At 46.2% G+C, this 19,920-nt stretch overlaps 1 long non-coding RNA gene across 1 annotated transcript; it reads left to right on the top strand.

The window, feature by feature from the left end:
* Positions 1–3,165: 3,165 nt before the first annotated feature.
* Positions 3,166–4,714, top strand: LOC138522251 (uncharacterized). The gene is made up of 5 exons (XR_011283305.1): positions 3,166–3,240; positions 3,344–3,422; positions 4,243–4,339; positions 4,430–4,486; positions 4,583–4,714. It is a non-coding gene; the product is annotated as an uncharacterized lncRNA (long non-coding RNA).
* The last annotated feature ends 15,206 nt before the right edge of the window (positions 4,715–19,920 follow it).

The raw sequence follows: 19,920 nt of genomic DNA, 5'->3' as shown, positions 1-19,920 counted from the left end.
CTCTCCCTGAAAATTACACTATCCTCAGAAATGACAGAGCAGACTCCCAAGGGGGAGGTGTAGCCCTCATCCACAGGGATTTGCTCCGGATAAGACAGTACAGCTACTCTACAGAAGACCACTGTGAACAGCTATCAGTTAAACCTGTTACCACACCTACGGATACCATCACCATACACATTGTATACCACCAGCCAACATCTTCTCATACCTTCGAGGAAAACCTCATCCATACCATAGGGGAAAAGATCAAACTCTCTAGAGTGATACTAGTAGGAGACCTCAACCTAGGCCTCCATAACCCATCAGATCACACTGCAACAGGTGTAGCCAATACCCTCTCAGAGCTCGGATTCAAACACTGCATCACATCCCCTACACACAACAAAGGCAGAACCCTGGACTGTATAGTCGACCTGAACAACCATATCACCATCAACTCAAAGAATCCCTGTGCCTGGTCAGACCATCACGTCCTTGCATTCACCATCGCAACACTCAAACAAGCTTCACCCCCCTCCCCCACCACTGCTGCCACCCACTTGGTCCCGAAGCTCAAAATAAATCTCAGCAGAATCTATTGCCCCTACCTCATGCCCCAGGCCCTGGAAAACCTAGTCTCATCCGACCCTAAAAAATGAACGGCGATCTACACTAGCACCTTAACCAATGCAATAGACTCAGTAGCCCCACTCCTTCCCAGAAAAACCAAATCCACAGATCATCGCAACCCCTGGTTCATCCCCGAGGTCCAAGAACTCTGTTCTCACAAAAGACAAGCAGAAGCTATTTGTATAAAAAAGAAACCTGCAGAACACCCCAAACTGGCCGTTTACAAAATTGTGAAGGAATACAAGCAAGCCATCACAACAGCCAAAGCAGCAATCTACAACGCTAGAATAGTCAAAGCGAACTCTAACTCCTAAGAACTATTCAAAATACTAAGAGAAATGGAGAACCCTGCATTACAACCCTCAGCAATCAACAAAGATGAAACATGGTGCACGAACATACAGAACGCTGTGCGTGCCTAAAGATTCCATGAAATAATAACCCCGAGAAAAAAATCACAGTTTTTTGCAGACATTATTACATTGAACATGTGGGGGACACCCCCGCTACCCCTTTTTTTTAATTTTTCAAAGGGAGCAGAGGACATCCCTGCAACCCGTCCCCATACATAATATCACCATATATAATGTCACCAATGGATTTTCCCGGCTTTTCCCAACGCCATTATGTATGGGGACATTATGTATGGGGATATTATTACCTGATACCTGCCAAAATATGCCTACACTAGAAAGAAATAGAAAATACATGCACCAAGACTAGCCCCATCTCCCCTCCCCTCCTCCATCCTGCTTCAGAGAAGTCACAGAGCAGGAAACTGCCAATATCCTCAAAAACCTGAAACCAACCAAATGCAAAGGAGACATATGCCCAGTATCAAACATAAAAGAGTACTCAGCAGCTCTAGTCCCTTTGATCACAAAGTTCATCAATGCATCCTTAGCATCAAACCTTGTCCCAACTGATCTTAAGGATTGACAGGTCAAAGTAGGTTATTTCCTAAACCACCGCTAATGGCCTACAAAAGAGGTAAAAACATTCGGGATGTATTAGTTAAAGCAGAAAGAGTGGAGAAAAACAAAGAACCGTTCCTTACAAAACCCAATAAAGGCACCTTTCCCTGTCTTCACTGTTGCCATTGCAACAATGTCCAAAAAGGATCCAACATTAGACACCCCTAATCTGGTCAAAGGATTGAGCTACACAGTTATGCTACTTGTGACAGCCAATACGTAGTATATGCACTCATCTGTCCATGCGGACAATACTATGTGGGCCAGACTTCAAGAAAAGTAAAAGACAGACTCTCAGAGCATAAGTCAAATATAAGGACGATGATTGAAAAATCACCAGTTGCTAGACATTTCAAAAACAAACATCACTCCATACCCCAATTGAAATTTGTAATTCTGGAAACAATAACTAAACCACCAAGAGGAGGCAATTTACAGGGCATCATGTCACAGTGAGAAAAGTTTTGGATTTACAAACTGGACTCACTTGAACCAAGAGGAATGAACAAGGAATTTTCTTTATCAATATTTCTTTAAACTACTAAGATCTGCTGACAGTATATTCACCCACAGCCTAATTAAAGCATTGAGGAGTAGGATGACCTCCACATAAAGGAATATTTGAACAACATTAGACATAGCGTCGACAGCGAGTATTGATACTAGATCACTCGATTTTATTATATGAATGGGTATGCTAAAATTAAACCATCACTTGACCATTCAGAATCACGGAGCAACGTAAGATAGAGGCATTTTCTCTAATACATATATTGGAAGGTAAACACACTAAACGGCATTAGACCTTTGTGCAAGTGAATTCACATTACATCTGCATAAATGAGGGGTTAAATGTACACACCGAAGAGTATTGTATAGTGTACTGAGCTGTAGCTACTAGCCAAGAGAAAGTGGGACACTAGAAGAAATAAATGTGGCTATGTACAATAGACATTGAACTACATGTATTCAAGAGTAATGCTGAACATTGTTATCAGTAATGTATATGATCGTGGATTGTACACATTTATTTGTAATTTGTAATCACTATATCATGAATAATTTGTATAAACACAGATCAGTTAAGCCATGTGAAAACGAACTGAAGCGATGTAACAAACACGAGATAGAACAACTTTGTGTGGTTATAACTGTTATTGATGATTGGTAAAGCCACATTAATGGGCATATTTATATGCATTTTACATCCATAGAATTAATGACACTGCCACGAAGTGAATAAAGCTACTGTGAGGTAAAATGAGCAAAACATGGTGCTTTAGAAAATAGTAGGGAAATGAAATGCGCTTCCAACTTAGAAATGACAATCGTAACGCTATCACCGCCATAGCAAGGGCACAGTGAGGAATAATGAGTAAAACAAGGTGCCGTAGATAATAGGATGTGAATTAAGTTCGCCTTGAATTTAAAAATTACAATCACCGCCACAACGAGTGCAGAGAATGAGCAAATATAGCCGGCACTACTAATCCCATGAGGCTAAGCGACCAATACGTGACACCACCTATCTCGTTGCACACAGAGTAGATAAAGGGACCGTTGCTTTACAACCGTCCTAGCATGAAGTACGACTGCGGCAAAAGCGTTCGTAGCCGTAAAATTACAATCTATGGGCATTTGTGATACAAACAAGGTAAGGGAAGTACAACATACTCCAGAGCCTCTGCATATTGTTAATTCTGTTCGTAACTAGATTATGTGCCCTGAATAACGAGAGCGTCAACTCTTATTCTTAGGGACACGCGTAGCACCAAGAAATAGTGAACATCTATAGAGTCAGTTTCAGAAGACATTGAACACCAAGAGCATTGTTTGGTGAGTACGTATTCTCAAAATATCTGCAATGTCTGGACATATTTTAAAAAAGGTAGCAGGCACTCCTCTCCAGAAAGAACATGGCATGATAACCTGTTCTGAGATGACAATTTGCAGCACGCGCTTTTTGCTCACTGTACCTTTCACAGATGGGAAATAAACATTTGCATATCAGTCTTTGTCCCGCATACATGGGCAGTCCAGCACCGAAATGCTATGGCAATTCCTCTCTGAACAAGAGTAGCACCTGCAGCCCCATACATGTGTTTCAGCCTTGTTGGGCATCATCAGTGAGGTGAAGCTGTGCCTCTCTGAGCACATTGAGCAGGGAGTCCACGTATGGCTGCCCCCAGGTAACTCAGGGTGACCAACCCCAAGTTCCTTGCAAATATTTTAAAAAAGGTAGCAGGCGCTGCTCTCCAGAAAGGACATGGCATGATAACCTGTTCTGGGATGAGAGTTTGCAGCACACGCTTTTTGCTCACTGTACCTTTCACAGATGGGAAATATCAATTTGCATATCAGTCTTTGTCTGGACATAGTCACAGATACAACATAAATTGCTAGTAAGGTTAATGTAGAAAACACTACGTTTCCAGAAACTTACTGTGCTTGCATTCTACCATCAGGTCTGAATGAACCGGCACAAGAGACATTAAGATCAACACTTAGGTGTATGCGGTTGTAGTTCTCTACTAGCATGACCACAGTATGTGTGGGTGAATATTATGTGCAGATGCCATGGTTGAGCCTTCCTGACTTAAGCTATGGAGGTAATTATAAAATGAACTAATGAACATTACACCCTTATATTTTTCAGGCTATTACTAGTGCCATTAAAATTGAAAGAGGTTTCGCAGCTGAGAGGAAGCGCATTCAATAGCCAATCTCCAACGACAGTGGCATATATTGACAAGGTAAAAGATTCTCTGTACATATTTTTAGCCACTCAAACTCATTTGGCAGCACTAACATATATTAAAGGAGTATAAATATGTATTCAACAGGTCTACCCAAAGACTAAGTGACTGTGACAGTGATCCCTAAAAGCACAAAGTTCAAAGGTGAAGTACCCACTAATTCACTTCAGGGACAGTTGCTCTATCTTTCAGCATGGGAAGCCCAAACTAACTCGTGATTATTTGCAATTTGTTTTATAGAAAAGAGATTTCAGTTAGAAAATTGAAGACGAAATGTACTTGTTTGCTCCTGAGGAAGAGAGATTTCTCTCGAAACGCGTCGAGCTTTCCTTAAAATGTGTGTTTGTATTGAACATTTGCACAAGAAATTATGTATCAATGAAATCAATGGAATTCAAATTGAAGTGAGAAATTATGTCTATGATAGGTTGATTATAATGTGTGATATAACATATCATGATTAACAAAGAAACATGTCTAAATATTAGACATTGTGAATAAACTACCAGATTGGATTAATTAAAAACACTCTTAAAGGTTTTCACTCTACTTATGGTTCAGCATATATGCACAACAGTATACAAATTGGTCTGAAAACTTTGACTGAAATGTATGTTCAGTAAATCGTTGTGTGCAGGGGACGGGAGTGCCCATGAAATATGGATACTTTGCCTTTGTCTTATCTATGTTTCTGACTTTTGATGCCAGAGTCAGCTATTTCTCCTATGCACCCACAACCTAATCTAAATTATTAATCTGCTATTTCCTAGCTCTGAAAATTGGAACTATCTAAATTTTGATTTAAAACTAGGTGTGGTTGGCCACTTTCGAATTGTGTATAATATCAGTGCATGACAGGAGATGGTTTGTTTCCTGTTCCTCACTTTCTGGCATTTTATATTTTCCATTATTGCAATGCTGCTGTTTTTGGGAATGTCCTGGGACATAGAAATGGCTAGCTTTTTGGCTGTAAAATAAATATACACATACATTTCTGGCGGCTGCATTAGGATTGGAGATTCCATGCTGATTCAGCCACAGAAGGGCCAGTGGTTTTGACTGCGCACTATCAACCTTACATATGCTTACAGATCTCATCCAAACAACCACTCTGATGCGCCACCCTTAGATTGAGGGAGCCTTTAAGTATCAATGTGCATGTACCGTTCACGACTGACCCTGACGAAGGCAGCCTTACACAGTGGGCAAAGCTGAAACTAGTCTGTTTCCTATGTCGTCAAATTGCATCAAAGCCTGAATGTTGACAGGCCTGACTCTTTGAACATCTGTACTTGTTTTGAACGCCGTGTTAGGAGGATAGCTCAAGGAGGACATGCTCGCCTTGGAAGCAGACGAAGAGCAACGCAGGTTCGATCCCGGGGCCGCGCTTAGAAACCACTTATTAATAACCAATTACAATATTGTTTAATTGACTCGTTTACATGCCTTTGTACCTGGTGGTAGTTTTTGAAACTTCACATATTGCTGTAATCCATGTGTAATTTTTTATTTTAGTAAGCGAGGGCTCTCTAGCCCCAAGACCATGCCATATGTGCATTTCTTGATCGTTGTATATCTTTTCCATTAAAACATGGCAGCAATCTTTCCATATGTTTTGCTTCTTACAGACTGTGTCTAAGCAGATTATCAGCAATATATTCTGGTTCATTCCGTCTTCTGCTATATATATTTTATTGATTTGATCATACATACTTTCCCCAAGAGTATCAATTCTTTGTTATATGTCACATTTCTTTCACTTCCATGAGTGCCACAAGGGATGAGGAACATCACAGAAGAAGGTTGCTCCCATCCAGGGGTGACCGTTTTAATTCCTGGACAGTGGTTCTGAACTAATGTTTGGATGGTGGTCCTACTGTTCGAGGGTGGTAGGAAAGGTGTTTTTCTGCACAGGTGTACTAGCTAGTCAATGTATATCTGTTTCACATATGCCACCTGCTATGGCATGATGAAGCACTACAGGTTTTATTGAGTAAAAGGTCTGTGTGGCTACAAGCACTTTTCCACCTGCTCCTCAAAAGCAAAGGATGACTCCTGATAGTGTACAGTGGGTGGCTGGGGCTATTGGGTTTAACCCCAAGAGAAGCCTCCAAACTCCATGTCTAACAACCTATTTCCTTACAATGAACCTTCAGCACAGCCCTGTAGGCTACGGTGAACAGGCTCCCAATCCAGATGACGATGCTGATTTGCTGCCTGGTACAGGTCTGGTAAAGACAAGGTGCATAGAATGTGAGTGGTGGGCATTACAATAATAGCAGCAGTGGCAGAACAACGGGCATGATGATGGCAAACCCATTTCATGAAGATCCACAATGTTGGGAAGGTTAGCAGTCGACCTAATTTGGGCTGGCACCCCAAGCACGCACAGGACAGGGGGCCTCATCAAAGTTTACTATAGCTCTCACACAGAACTAAACCGCTCCTGCAACTATTCTGACTTTCCACAGAGCTAAGCCACTCCTGCCACTTGTGCAGCTCTCCAACCGAGATGGACAACTGCCTCAATTGTTCAGGGTGCCTCACAGAGCTGATACACTCTCTCAGTTGTGTTTAGCTCTATTTCTGAAGGTAGTTTGTCCCTTACGTCTTCCTCTTCCTTTCCAGTTGGCCAGTCACTCACAAGAGGAAAGGCTGATGTTATAAAATGTACCTCTTAAGGACACCCTTAATGGCGCTAGGTAATGCAGGCAGCAGGCATAACATCTCTACTATTTGCCACAAGTGAAGGCCCAGTCACAAGATCCTATGAAGGGCACTGGACTGGGGAGGCATTACAGCGCTTCTAGATGTCACTTAGGGTGGCTTTGCACAGCAAGCTTGAGTAGGGCCTGGGCCTACCATGGCGATGCCATTTACACCAACATGCTGCACGTCCGGTCTCCTGGGAGGTGCTGCCTGGCAGCTAATGTGTACCACTGAAGTCTTCTGTAGAGGTAACGTTAGTGGCTGGATCAGTGATCGGGGCAAATGGGTGCTGCTACTGGGGCAAGTCTGCCATCGACAAACGTGGTTGCCCTTGGCTGATATAACCAGGGTGCAAGTGTTGGAAAGCTGGCCCTGTTGGACCGCCTTGTTATATACATTTTGTAATCCAGATTGCAGAAATATTATGCCTGCATAACCTACAGCCAAAAAGCAGAGTTGCTTACAGAGGAGCACCCAGGGAGATGTGCAAGGCTGATAAAGGCGGCCCCAAAAGCACAAGATGAGGAAGTGAAAAGAAGAGGCTATATAGTGCAAGAGCAGAGCTGCCTCTCTCAGATGCTCACCAGCTCTACATGCCCACATTTGGACAAAAGAAGAAGGAGCATCCCACAAAAGCTACAAAGGCATGGTCTACGCACACACAGTATCTGAGAGCTCTTTGCTGGGGATTCTTCTTGCAGTAGCAGACTACTCAACACAACCCGCCACCTACCGATAGTGGCACTCCAGATCGTCCCTTCGATCATTCAGCACAGGAGTGATGTGCAGGACCTGATTATCCCAAAGTCACCATGTGGATCTGGCTTGGAGCCAGGAGCCAGAATGGTCAGCTACGGATGAGCTGGGGAGCCAGAGAGCTCACGTCCAAATCTCAATGCGTTGCCTTCAAGCCGAGGCGGCACACACTGGCTCTCCTCCAGAGGCCAGCAAAGGTACACAGCTGGGATAGAAGCCGAGGCGGCACACACTGGCTCTCCTCCAGAGGCCAGCAAAGGTACACAGCTGGGATAGAAGCCAGGCGGCACACACTGGCACTCCGCCAGAGGCCAGCAAAGGTACACAGCTGGGATAGAAGCCGAGGCGGCACACACTGGCTCTCCTCCAGAGGCCAGCAAAGGTACACAGCTGGGATAGAAGCCGAGGCAGCACACACTGGCTCTCCTCCAGAGGCCAGCAAAGGTACACAGCTGGGACACAGCTGGGATAGAAGCCGAAGCGGCACACACTGGCTCTCCTCCAGAGGCCAGAAAGGTACACAGCTGGGATAGAAGCCGAGGTGGCACACACTGGCACTCCGCCAGAGGCCAGCAAAGGTACACAGCTGGGATAGAAGCCGAGGCGGCACACACTGGCTCTCCTCCAGAGGCCAGCAAAGGTATACAGCTGGAATAGAAGCCGAGGCGGCACACACTGGCACTCCGCCAGAGGCCAGCACAGGTACACAGCTGGGATAGAAGCGGAGGCGGCACACACTGGCACTCCGCCAGAGGCCAGCAAAGGTACACAGCTGGGATAGACGCCGAGGCGGCACACCCTGGCTCTCCTCCAGAGGCCAGCAAAGATACACAGCTGGGATAGAAGCCGAGGCGGCACTCCTCCAGAGGCCAGCAAAGAGCAAAGGTACACAGCTGGGATAGAAGCCAAGGCGGCAAACACTGGCTCTCCTCCAGAGGCCAGCAAAGATACACAGCTGGGATAGAAGCCGAGGCGGCACACACTGGCTCTCCTCCAGAGGCCAGCAAAGGTACACTGCTGGGATAGAAGCCGAGGCGGCACACACTAGCTCTCCTCCAGAGGCCAGCAAAGGTACATGGCTGGGATAGAAGCCGAGGCGGCATACACTGGCACTCCACCAGAGGCCAGCAAAGGTACACAGCTGGGATAGAAGCAGAGGTGGCACACACTGGCTCTCCTCCAGAGGCCAGCAAAGGTACACAGCTGGGATAGAAGCCGAGGCAGCACACACTGGCCTCTGGGATAGAAGTCAAGCAGGTGCACTCGTTCTGCTTGTTCTCAAGCCTGCGTTATCTGTGAACTTGCATGAGGGACCTATATCAAGGGGCGTGATGTCAGCGGCAGCACAGGTGACAAATATAGATACTGGGTGGCAATGGATCCATGAGCTGCAGTTGTATCAAAAAACCTAATAACAATGATACTAATAATAATAATCATGAAGCTGAGGCTAACGGGAAAGAAGCTGCTGCTTCCCTGCTAACATTGGGGATGCCAAACCTCTCACAGTAGCCATTGCATCGCCCATCCAATGATAACAGAGAACAGCATTTGAGAGACAGGGTTGAGGAACAGGGGAAGGTAAGAGGACTTGCCAACAAGCCGGTCAATGCCAGCAGGAAGGTTTGGAGGGCACACATTACTGGGACACACGGCCTGTCAACTCTTCAATCCTATGTACTGGCCTTTGAAGCTCGGTCAAGGAGGGCCACCTAAATAAGAGTTCCTGCACGCGACTGAAGCCCCATCCATCTTAATGTAGGAGTGGGACTTGACTGTAACCTTAAAGCCGAGGAAGTGAGACCTCAGTGAGGGGAAAGGTGGGGGGCACTCCCTATGCTTTCTGCACTGGCCCCTAGAATTAGTAATGGCGGATTTAAAAAGGCCTCTTGGTAATTAAAAGATGTTCAATATTCTTCAATTTTGGACAGCAAGGAAGACCTGAGCAGCAGGAACCTGCAGATCCTACAAAAAGGAACGCCTCTCTGCTTTGCCATGGTTACCTGGTTACCAGAGTTGTAGAAGCTACCTCCCGAAACTGTCCCTGGGAACATATGGACATGACCTGGCTGTATGGACTGTCTACGTTGCTGTGGAAACCTTTAATAAAGACCACAGTTTAGTGGATGTGGGAGTTCCTGGGCACAGAAGGACCCAGGGCCGGTGAGAGGGCTTCCAGAAGATTCAAGATGTGGGCCAGTACTTGGAAGTGCATTGCAGCCGCTAAGACGCCATTGGAGCACTTCAGTAAATGGAGGTTCCTAGGACTACTACCCAATGAGCCGCCAGGAGTCACTGAGTCTACCCAAGAAGGACGCAACCTTGGTGGGCACTCTTGTTGGTGTGTACAGGTTGGAGCTTTGTTTACACTTCCAAAAGCCGAGCATGGGCTGATACAGGTTTGTACAATATAGTACCGGCCTATAGGACAATACAGTTATCTCACATGGAGCTACTATGTAAGCTTTTCAGTTAATTTGCATACCCACAGATCACTGATTTGTGGCTCTGAGCAGCTGGTCATTTCCACGGATGGCTACAAGGTGGTGCTGTGGTACGTGTGGCGTCCAGGCTGTTTGAGAAAATGGCATATCAAACTCACGCGGTACAATTCTAAGAGTTTTTTCTCATGCATTTTTTAAACCCATTATAATATTAATAGCGTTGAGTATATTACAAAAAGCAGTCTACAAATAGTCACATTTCCCAAACGTGATTGGTGCATAAGATTGAACACGTCAGGCCTCATTTCAAGTTTGGCTGTGGTGGGGGCGGGGGTTATTACTTTACCAGCACTTTCTGTAGCGGTAACAGAATTTGCGCCGTTTTTACCACTCTGCAAAACCCCGAGTTTTGTGTTGAAGTAGAGGACTGCTGGTCTTCGAAGTATGGGACAGCATGTATGTGTCAGGAAACCTTGGCATGCTGCATATTTTATAATATTGCAATGACGCGACATTAGGAGACCTTTTTTAGTGAGATATGAGGAGGATGCTGTTAATGTGAATGGAAATGGCATTGATTCCCTGGCAACTGAGGTGATGCCCCTTAGTTCACCAGAAAAGAAATAGTGGCCTATTGAGTTTGTATGCAAATGAAACTTTTGGTTTGCAACAACAACTGTGACATGTTACACTTGTCGCAACCGCATTTGCCGCAATTGCTGCAATGTTCGGCAATCAGGCTTCCACGCATGGCACCAAAACCATCATTTTGGATCTAAGAGCCAATTTGGTCAAGATTTCTGATGGCAGTAGGGCTGCCATGCTTATGCTTCTTGACCTCCTGGCAGAATTCGATTTCGTCGCCCACTCTGTGCTGCTGAAGAGGTTAAATGAGATTGCCAACTGCTCAGAATCGTCTATTCCTCGCATGGCCACTTACCTTGGTCATCGGACAGCTAGGGTTGCTGTATGTGAATTTAAGGCACCCAGTACTCCAGGGTGCTTGTTTTTACCCAATTCTTTTCAATATATACACTCGCCCTCTTTTCGACCTGCTGGATAGTGTCGGAGTTAAATTCGCTAACTACGCAGATGATATTCAGTTGGTTTTTGAGTTGAGGGGAATCGTGACCTGGACACCACCCATATCAACCGTACATATGGCTTGATTCAAGACTGGATGGCCATACATTCTCTAGCGTTTAGTAACAATAAGACAGAGCTCATGCTCGTGGGCTCGGCTCAACGTTTGCACAAGCTGGATGATAACTAGACAGTTCAGAATAGCCGATTACGCAGGGGCATTGTTAGGGGGGGCTAAAGGGGCTATAGCCCCTGATCTTTTGGTTGTAGCCCCGGATAGAATCTAAGGAGTTACAGCCAAAAGACTAGCTAGCCCCCAGTCCCAACAGTTCCGACATCAGTTTAGCCCAAGGTCTTTTCCAGACCTAGCAACTCCCCTGCGATTACGTAATCTCAGTGTTCCCATTATTGAAAACTTAGGGGTCTATCTTGACTCCTGCCTTACTATGAAGAAAAATGCAGCTAATGTAATATCTGCTTGTGCTTACACCGCCAAGCTGCTTCAACAAATCAAGCAATATCTGACTAAGACCAATATATCTCTTGTGGCATGTGCTTTAATGAACTCTGGTTGAAGATTCGTCATCGGATATCCCAGGCAATTCTGTATCTGACACACAAATTCCTGCTTGGAAAAGCTCCTGATCATTTGGCTTAATGGCTGCATAAGGCTCCGTTGTAAGAACTCTTCACTCTAATGGTAGCAACAGACTTCTCCCCTCATGTTTTAAATAAAAAAAATGTTGGTGGCACAGGCTTTGGTGCTTGTGCGCCAGGGTATGGAGTTTCAAAAAGACAATGAAAACGTATTTTTTTTTACAATTCCAGGAATTAGTTTGTCTTTTCTTCTCATGTATGTTTCCCTGGTCCTGACTCTGGAACTCGGTAAGGATTAATTTTGTGTGCGCACTTAGGCCTACAGGTGTGTTGCGCATTAAAAGTATTAAAATAATAATAATAATAACAATAATAATAATAATACTAACCCACAAATGTGTACCAGTATCTGAACAATAATTCCCCAATTACCTCTAATTTAAAAAAAAATACAAAAATGTATTTCGATAAAATTGTTTTTAGTTTGAACCACAAACTTTTACAATTGTATAAGAAAACCAAATCATTATTTGCCATAGAATACAACTATTTACCTCTAATGGTAACATTGTACGCGAATGAATGAAAGCGTACCTTTATAAAATTTTCAAATGATTGCGAACTTTGGGCCTTATTACGAGTTCTGCGGTATGGGAAAAATGGTGATTAAATTGTGGTGATGGTATTACTTCCTTTTTATCGCCAGTTTCTCGCAGCGCCAAATTCCAAATGTCGATGTAAAGTGGAAGATATACATCGAGCAAAAAGCTGGAGGAGAATCCTCAATTTTTCCTCCCAAAATTGTTTAGTTTAGTTTAGTTTATTATTTATATAGCACCGCCTGGCCCTGGGGCATCCAGGCGCTTGGCATGGTTACAAAGTAGCCAAAATATTACAAACATGGTCAGTAGATATGCATTACAGGTAGTATAGACATTATATAAGCAGTTACTGGTAGTATAGACATTATAAAATATTTACAAGTTTTGTAATTGTGCAGATTATGCAGGCAGTATGTACATTTATGTGGTAATAAGTTGGTGTTTTGGGCTTCTTTGGCAAGTAGCAATGTTTTGGCGCTGTGTCTGAATCGGTGAAAGGATGGTTCGGATCTGAGATCGGCTAGTAGTATGTTCCAGAGTTTAGCGGCAAGAACAGGGAAGCTTGTGCCGCCTGCTTTTTGGAGCTTAAATATGTGGATTTTTAAGCAATGTGTTTGGGCTGATCTGGTTGGGCGAGAAGGGGTGTGGTGCGTGAAGTTGTCCGAGAGGTATCTAGGTGATTGGTTGGATAAGCATTTGTGTGTGAGAGAGAGTGTTTTATATTCGATTCTCTGAGGTATGGATAGTCATTGACAGGAGCGTCTTGCGTCAGAGATGTGTTCGTGTTTGGGTATGTTCAGTGCTGCTCTTAGTGCGTTATTTTGGATAACTTGAAGCTTGTTGATGTTCTTTTGGCTGGTACCCAGGTAGAGAGCATTGCAATAGTCGACTTTAGAGAGTACTAGTGCTCTGGCTAAGGTAGTGCAGTTGGAGATCGAGAGGTAAGGTCTGCTGGCATTGATGAGCTGTCATGAAGTCTGTCACGAATACTGATTCCCTTCACTCTAGTGCCCCCTCCGATTCCCTTCATTCCAATACCCCTTCTGCATACTTACCCTCGCTTACCCGATTAGGGCAGCAGCAGTGTGGTACCCGTTCAGGGCACCCATGGAAGCAGACGGGCCTCAGTGGTTGTTCGAATCGCCTGCATCCATTTCTTCATTGGCAGCTGCCTTGGCGTCTCACCACGGGTTGTCTCGAGCGCCAGCTCGGTTCGGTCCCGCATCACGTGACCCAGAAAATCCGACCAGTTGTTAACGCTACGGAGTACGTGACACGGAAGTCCCGAGTACGTGCTGTAGGCATGCATCACGTGACGCCAAAAAACGTGATCACCTGACTACTTGGCAACAGGCTAAAAGCGGCGAGTACGCACTTGTCCAGTGCTTCACAGCTGTTCAACCCGGCATTGTTTGGCGTACTATTGACTTTCGGTTCACAGCTTTTTTTGATTACGGACTGCTTCACGGATTCCTCTCGCCTCCTCCCTGGATTGTTTTCCTACCTCCTGTTGCTTCTGGTTTACCGACTTCTGGACTGCAATAACTGGTTTTTCTCCTGATACTCCTTTGGATTTGTTGTTGATTTGAACTCCCCGGAACTTGACCTTGGAACTCATACGGATTGTTCTTGGATTGTCCCGTACCATTGCTACGCTCGAGTCTGCACCCGCAGCTCTCACAGGTATTCCAGTGTGTGACCACCTTCCAACCGAGCACTGCCTATTCTCTCCACCCGACTGCTGCTGCTAATCACACACTGAGAGTGCTCTGAACGCTCCTTACTCTGCCTCCTCAAGACCGCTTTTGGTTAATGTCCCACCCTCCTTCCACCTAGGTAAGCCCATTAGTGGTTCACAGCCTACTTTCTGGTTACTGCTTGTTTGACATTGTGGTAATTACCTGCTTGCCTTACAGCGGTTGGGGGTTTCTGGCGTTCCTGGCACTGCAGCACCTAATACCTGTGACCTCAAGGATCGCACAGGGCGTTATTTGAGTATCTCCCTGTGTGGTACTTGGGGACAGAGGCTTTCATAATCTTCATGACCATCAAGTTACAACATGAGCTTACATGTGTAAGCTGTGGCGGATGAGATGGCGTTGATTTGTCTTGTCAGTGTAAGGGAGGAGTCAAGGTAAATCCCAATAGTCTTAACACTGTTGGAGACAGAAATGTTGTTGCCGTCAATGGTGAATGTCTGGTAAAGTTTGTCGAGGTTGTTGAGTCTGGATTGGGAGCCTAGGAGAAGAATCTTGGTCTTGTCGTCGTTGAGGCAGAGGCCGTGTTTGGCCATCCATTCTTGGATAATGGAATAAATATTGTTGAGTACTTTGTTGTCGGTGGAGTAATCGCCTGTTAGTGGGATGAGTATTTGAGTGTCATCTGCGTACTGCGTAATTGACACCCAAATGGTCCAGTATGTCGAAGAGAGGTTTCGTAAACACATAGTATAGTGTGGGAGCAAAGACCGTCATGGATCTATTATTCAGGAAGGACTGAATCCAGTCATTGGCCTTGTCTCAGAATTTAGCTGCTGAGGCTAGATGTTTGCAGAGAATATCGTGGTTTACCAAGTCAATAGCGGCCAAAAGGTCGAGGAGGAGAAGAAGGGCTAGTTTGCCGTTGTCTTTAAGGTTGCCCATTTGTGTCTTGAGATCGATCAAGGCTATCTTTGTGCCGTGTTTGGGGCGGACGCCCGATTGTCTTAGTCCTAGGAAGTTATTTTTCTCTAGGTGGTTCTGCAGGTAGGCAGCTCTGTCAAGGAGTTTTAGGAGGAAGGGCAGAGTAGTAATGGGTCTGTAATTGGTGGGGACACTAGGGTCTAGCGTAGGTTTCTTGAGTAGAGGTAAAACCCAGGAATCCTATAAGTTAGGTACTATGCTGGATGTGAAGGATGAGTTTATAAGAGAGGTGATGAAAGGGGCAAGATGTTTGGCCGCGTCTTTGATAACTGGAGCAGGGCAAATGTCACCTTGGCATTTGGAGGGTTTCAGAAAGTTTATTATGTCTTCAACCTCTTTGGTAGTGATGGTGAAGAATTCAAATAGGTTGTTTTTTTTATTTTTTTATTTATTTATTGCATTTTGTAACAATACAACCAGCAGGGCCTCAACGCGGCCTCATATAACTCCCTTAGAACACCCTCCCTCCCTTCTTTACCTCCCTCCCACCATCCCGCCCATCAAGACCGTTGCAAACTACACCATAAGTTATATATGTTTTTTCAATCTGGAATGATCGTGCTTTCGCCCGAGGAGTCCACCATCTTGGGGCTGAATATCGTCACTGTGAGCTCCACCCATTGCAGTAGATCGTCAGAGGAGTCCTGTCCTTGTTGACGTTGGGCGATCTCCCAGGCCCGTTTTGGCCTGTGTCCATTTGCGGAGGTCTTCCCACCACGTTGCTAAGCTCGGGGCCTGGGGGCGTTTCCAACTCATGGCGATGCGTCGTTTCGCAAGTATATACATTAGGTCCTTTAGCCTATTCAGCGGCCTATTTTTCCTCTTCTTGGGGTATCTTCCCAGAATACATGCTGTGGGTGTTTGCACCTCCAGGGTGATGTCGGCCTCGGCAACTTTGGTTTTGATTTGTGCCCAAAAGGACTGTATAGTGGGGCACCCCCAGAACATATGGGTCATGTTCGCCTGGGGTTCGTTACACTTGGGGCATCCCATGGTGCTGGCTCCGCTGAATCTAGAGATGATATCTGGGGTGAGGTATGCTCTGTTCATTATGTAGAATTGTATTAGCTGGAACCTGGCGTTTCTAGATACTTTTTTGTGGTATCTAGTGATGGTTTCCCACTCTGCGTCTTCGAATTGCTGTCCAGGTTCCGTTTCCCACTTCGCCTTGCACTTGAGGTCGTGCTGGGCAGTGTTGTAAAGCAGTGTTTCGTAGATCCTAGAGGTCTCATGGCCCCCTTCTGCTGCCGCCAGTAGGCGTTCGATCCCTTCGTGTCCGGTGTCTAAGTTTTCCGTTGATGGCCAGCGGGCAGCTAAACTTTTTACCACAGCGTTGTGTAGTAGGAACTGTCCCGTGTGTATTCCTGAGGCTTCATGTAGTTCAGCAAAGGTCAAGATGCCCTGTTCATCCACCAGGTCCCCCAGGGTGGCAACGCCGCATAGCTCCCATGTGTCCCTTATTATTTTCCGACTCCCCGGTCTGTTTGCCATGATTGCAGCTATCGGAATCTGTGGGGAGTAAGGGTCTTTTAGGTCCATAGCTTTGCAGGCTCTTTTCCAAATCTCGATTCCGAGTTGGATCAAATGCGGATACCGGTGTTTTTGGCCTGACTCAGCCCATAGCAGGTCTCTTAGCAGCATTTGGGTGATTCCTGGCTGCAGCAGGCGGGTTTCAGTGGAGGCGTCGTCTGCCATCCATTGAATCACATGTTTCAGCTGTCCAGCCAGATAGTAAAGTTCAAAGTTGGGGACCTTTAGGCCGCCTTTGTCATAGGGTCTCTGCATCGTGTCCAGGGCGACTCTGTGCCTTCCTTCTTGCCATAGGAATTTCCTGCAGAGCTTATGCAGGTCGTTAAAGAATTGACGTGGTATATTGTATGGCACGTTGGTGAAATGATAAAGCAGCCTGGGTAATGCTACCATTTTGAGCAGTCCCACTCTGCCAGCCACCGATAGCGGGAGCCTGCCCCAGAGGTCCATTGATTTCACTAGGCCTTCCTTAGCTCTGATTGTGTTAAGAGCGTGTTCCATATTGGGGTCTCGATGGATCGTGATACCCAGATATTTAAAGGAGGTGGGTTCCCATTTTAAGGCTAGTGTGGGGAGCTCGTTGGCCCCAAGCCCGTTCAGGGCCGCTAGGGGGAACAGGCAGGATTTACTGTGGTTGATTTGGATCCCCGTAACTCTGTGAAACCCTTCTAAAGTCTCCAATATATAAGGCAGTATGTATTCGGGGTTTTTCAGGTAGAGGAGCAGGTCATCTGCATACATAGAGAGTAAATGGGTTACCCCGTCTATCTCGATGCCCGCGTCTCCATATTCCTGCCTAATGTATGCTGCAACAGGTTCGATGGCAATAACGTACAGCATAGGGGACAGGGGGCAGCCCTGTCTAGTGCCTCGGGATAACCTCCATTTGTCTGAAAAGGTGTTGTTGATACGCACCCTGGCCGCTGGGTCGGTGTAGATGAGTGTGACCCATTTAATGGAACTGGGCCCCATTCCCATTTTGGACAGGGTAGCTAGTAGCCATTTCCAGCGCACCGAGTCAAATGCTCTGGAGGCGTCTAGGGACGCTACCGCACATTTCTCTTGTCTACCTTCGGTGCTGTGAATGACATGGTGCAGTTTCTGTAAATTTTCAGCGATAGTCCTGCCTGGCACGTACCCCGTTTGGTCTTGGTGGATTAGGATCGGGATGGCCCTGCGCAGCCTCATAGCTAGTATTGCCGTCAGGATCTTGCTGTCTGCGTTTAGTAGGGACAGGGGTCTATATGATCCACATTCTGTGGCATCCTTATTGGGCTTTAGCAGCAGGATGATGGTTGCTTCGCTCATGGTGTCCGGGAGGTGGCCTAATTCATATGCCTCATTGAACACTTGGGACAATAACGGGGCCAGTGTGTCTACATAAGTCTTATAGAACTCTCCTGGGAGTCCATCTGGTCCTGGTGCCTTCCCGGTGGGTAGTGATCTGATGACAACCGCCACTTCCTCTGGGGTGACGGGGCCTTCTAGGGACTCTGCTATTTGTTCCTCCAGGTGTGGTAGCCTTATGATATCTAACACATCCTCTATTGCCATGTCAGTGGGCGGTGAGGAGTCTGCGTAGAGGGCTTGGTAATACTCTGTAAAGGTGTGGTTTATGTCTACTTGTGAGTGTATGTCTAGACCGTCTGCATCCCGGATGTGGTAGATGGGTTGTCTAGGGGCTTCTCGCTTATACAGCCACGCTAACAACTTTCCGGGTTTGTCACCTAGGGCATGGCTTCTTTCGATGTGTTTGGCGTAGCTGAGCCTACCGAGCGCCTCCCAGTGTTGCAGGCAAGCCTGCTTTAGTTCGACCGTTCTGCGTATGTGGGCAGGGTCCGATGAGGCTGCAGCTTCTAAGTGTTTTAGCTCGTCTTCAGCACGCGTCAGTAGGGAAGTGATGGATTTTTGGGCTCCCCCTGCGGTGGCTATCATTTCCCCTCTGATTACTACTTTATATGCCTCCCATGCAGTGCTGATACGCTGGACACTATCAATATTTATCTGCCAGTAGGCGGATGTACATTGTCGTATTTGTTCGCAAAAAGTCTTGTCTAGCAACGCCTCGCTTCGGAGCCTCCATGTGGGTATAGGGGGCCTGGGTGCGGTTAAGGACCATGTGGTTGTCAAGGGGGAGTGGTCCGATAGCACTCTAGCCAAATATTGAGTGTCCTCAAAGGTGTCTAAGTGTTCATCACTGACTAGTATGCTATCTATTCTGGTGTGTACTGCGTGCGGCGGTGAGTAAAAAGAGTAAACTCTACCTTCAGGGTGCTGTGCTCTCCAAAGGTCGCTTAGGGCATATTGTTGTGTGAGGGCCTTTAGTATTTTTGCAGGAGGGGAGGGCTGAGAATGTTTACTGTCCGATCTATCTACACATGGATCCAGGGTGCAGTTGTGATCCCCTCCCCATATTAACGTGCCATTCCGGCATGGACTCAGCAGTGTACAATGAGCGAAAGAAGACTGTGGCGTCATGGTTGGGGGCATACGTGTTGACCAGGCAGAGTTCTCTACCCTCTATGGTGCATCGTATCAGGACCATTCTACCTTCGTCATCGATGTTGGTGTGTATCACCTTTATGGGAATGGTGGGGGCTATCCATATTAGCACTCACCTAGCATAGCTAGAGTATGTGGTACCTATTAAGGCTCCTCTCCACACTCTGGCCAACGCTGCTAATTTCCGTGCGTTCAGGTGGGTCTCTTGTAATAGGGCAATGCCTATCTTGTGGCGTTTAAGGAAGGTGTGGACTGCTCAGCCCTCTGACATTCCATGTCATTACCTTGATCGTAGTAGCCATGAGTGTGGATTGGGTAAAAGTTCCTGGGTGGGTCGCGCGGTGGTGCCGGCCCTGAGTCTGTTAGTCTTCCATGCGGCGAGCGATCATGGTGGGTTCTCTTGGCATCTTTTTTAGTGGTGTGTAGTGGCTTTGTCGGTCTTGATCTTCCCTGTCCCAATAAACAATAACCTTCAACTGAACTTGTAACCTAACACGTCTAGCGGGGTGTTCCCCGTTCTGACTTTCCCGTTTCTGCCCCATGGACCTGGGTCCCTAGGTGCCCTACGGGCGGGTGAATTACCCAAAAAGAAGATAGTTCCGGGGCGGGTGTAGCTTCACCTTCTGATGTCGCAAGTGTGAGTTATTCCGTGGCCGGGATGGCTCCGGTTGCAT

This window comes from Ambystoma mexicanum, chromosome 1q (assembly GCF_040938575.1).
Source record: "Ambystoma mexicanum isolate Mex_15411 chromosome 1q, UKY_AmexF1_1, whole genome shotgun sequence".
NCBI classification, from domain to species: Eukaryota; Metazoa; Chordata; class Amphibia; order Caudata; family Ambystomatidae; genus Ambystoma; species Ambystoma mexicanum.
Note: the sequence above shows the minus strand (reverse complement) of the source record. Positions and strands in the feature narration are given on the sequence as shown.